This window comes from Cervus elaphus, chromosome 2, assembly GCF_910594005.1.
Source record: "Cervus elaphus chromosome 2, mCerEla1.1, whole genome shotgun sequence".
NCBI classification, from domain to species: domain Eukaryota; kingdom Metazoa; phylum Chordata; class Mammalia; order Artiodactyla; family Cervidae; genus Cervus; species Cervus elaphus.
Genome location: NC_057816.1, coordinates 30,145,876 through 30,148,678, shown reverse-complemented (window position 1 = coordinate 30,148,678; position 2,803 = coordinate 30,145,876).

The window sequence follows — 2,803 nt, the reverse complement described above, 5'->3', positions numbered from 1 at the left end:
AGGGAGGGGGGGCCACCAGATCTTCTGGGGGAACAGAGAAAGCAGAGGACTCAGAAGCGGGAGGGGTTGGCTTAGCTCGGGAGGGTGGAGTCGGGGGGGTGCCATGGTGAGTAGGATCTGGCTAGGAGCACACGTAGTGCACAGGGTGGGGCGAGAGCGCAAAGCCCAAAAGGCCTGAACATAGGGGACCTCAGACCATTTTCCCGTTCTCCGGCAGTAATTATCCAAATCACGGAGGACGTCAAAGTCTAGTGTCCCTGTGGCTGGCCATTGTGAGCCATTATCTAGGGAATACTGAGGCCAGGCCTGTGAGCACAGAAAAGTGAGCTGCTTGGGACGGATATCTCTCTTTAGCCCTAGAGTCCGCAGGTTAGCTAGCAGGCACTCCAAGGGGGTGGAGTATTGGGGATCAGGTTTGGAGGCTGTCGATCCCATGGCGACCACGGGGCGTGGAGGCAACCCCCGCTGTCCGAACGTCTTCGGACGAGTCGAGGGGAGCCGGAGGTCCGTGTAGTCGCGGGGAACGTCTTCCTCACGGCCGCAGGGACCCGGAAAGGCCGAAGCCGGAGGTCTACTCAGCCGCTGGGGACGTCTCCCCACCAGCTGGTGACCGGGAAGGCCGGAGCCGGAGGCCGGAGCCGGAGGCCGAAGCCGGAGGCCAAAGCCGGAGGTCTACTCAGCCGCTGGGGACGTCTCCCCACCGGCTGGTGACCGGAAGGGCCCAGTAAGTGCGCACTGGTTACGGAGCCCTAGGAGGTGATCGCCAGGGAGGGCAGGCCCCAAAGCGGAAGGGACTTACCCCGTATCCTGCCGTCCGGGGGGTTGGTCAGCCGCCTGGGTCCGGGGCTACCGCGGCGGTGGAGCTCGAGGGGGGCCTCAACGGCGAGTGCCAGGGGCCCCTCAACCCGAGCCCCACGTTGGGCGCCAGATGTTAGAAAACGCCGCGGGAGAAAGAAAAAGCCGCCTCTAAGGACCGGTGGTAAAGGCCTTTTATTAAGCGTCGCTCTCGCTCTCGGGCAGAACTCCCGGGGGGCTGGTGAGTGAGGAGACAAAGGGAGTCTGCAAGGTATGAGGGGTGGGGAGGGGTTTTATAGTCCGGGCAGGGCGTCCAGGCCAGGTCTTTTCATATAAGGAAGAAAGCGCGGGCTACAGCGGTGGTCAGTGTCCGAGGGCTCTGTGTTGGTACCTGATTGGACCAGGCTGCAGGGGGCCAGCCCCTGGAAGTTTAGCCAGCCTCCGGAATTTGCCTTGCAGCACTTTCCCGGGGGCATGCCCCGACCTTTCACTTAGTAGGTATGTGATTTTTGGATGATTTACTTAAATACTTTGTGCTTCAGTGTCCTCAGATATAAAATGGAAAAAATAAAAGATATAACTTATTTCACTGGTTGTGGTGAAGATGGGGTTAAAACGTGAAGTGGTTAAAAGACTTATAGATCCTTTATAGGAACTTGTATAAATGCTTATACATATTTGCTGTTACGATTAGCAGCACTAGTAGGATTTCTGCAATGTGTGCTGTTAAGGTGCTGCCAGGCATCTTGCTGGAAGGCAGTGAAAGCTGTAGGGAATGTGGGCAAATCTGAAATCTCCAGAGTCTAGATCTCGTCTCTGTGGTTTATAGGGAGATGTTTAGATTTCAAGTAATGAAAAAGTTGCAAACAATGCTCTAATTTGCATTTTATTCTCATAGCTTCATCTCTTCATTAAAGATTTAGGCTAGGATCTCCATGCAAAGGCCAGTAAAAAAATAAAAAAACCAAAAGGTAAATTTTAAAATTCCTGCTGCTTCTTGACGGAGACAAAAGAGCTGAATTCAAGGCCAGCTGCATTCTCTAATCTTCTTTGAAGACAGGGAAGGGCCTGAGGTCATCACTTTAACATATTCAAGGAGTGGTCCAAATTCAGGTTCCATAATGACCTACTCACCTGTAAACTTGTTGAAAATATTCACATTTTAAGCCCTTTCACAGTCATCACTAATGACCTATTTGTTACTCCACACTACTTCTCTAATAAGGACAGAGGCAAACTTCTGGCTCCTACAATCCATTTCCCTCCTTAACCTCCCTACAGTTTTTTTCCCCCCCCCCAGGAAAAGGAAGGATTTATTACTTGTAGCAAGTAAAGAGAACACCAAAGACACTTCCCAAAGCAGTGTGTCTCCCAATAGCAAAATTGGGGAAGTTTTAAGCTAAGGGTACAATATGTTCACGACAGGGCTTGGGTAGTAGACAGAGACCCAGCCTTAGTTAAAGTCACGAGGGTCAGAAAAGGCCAGCATCATCATCCCTTAGGTTCTAGCTGACTTGGTGATTGAGCTTCAAGCTAATCTTTACCACTGGAAGAGAACTGGAAGTCTTTACAACTGATATGTCATCTTTGCTATTATTACTTTTCTTGCCTCCTAACAGTTGTTTGTTCCTGCCTTCTTTTGTTCCCTTAAGATCATTAATTACTGAGGCCTATTCAAGGGCTCTCTACCGTTTTTATTTCTCCACTAAAAGATATTTGGGAGTGCCAGTCAGTTCAGTCACTCAGTCATGTTCGAATCTTTGTGACCCCATGGACTGCAGCACGCCAGGCTTCCCTGTCCATGACCAACTTCCGGAGCTTACTCAAACTCATGTCCATCGAGTCAGTGATGCCACCCAACAATCTCATCCTCTGTTGTCCCCTTCTCCTCCCGCCTTCAATCCTTCCCAGCATCAGGGTCTTTTCCAGTGAGTCCATTCTTCGCATCAGGTGGCCAAAGTATTAGAGTTTCAGCTTCAGCATCAGTCCTTCCAATGAATATTCAGGA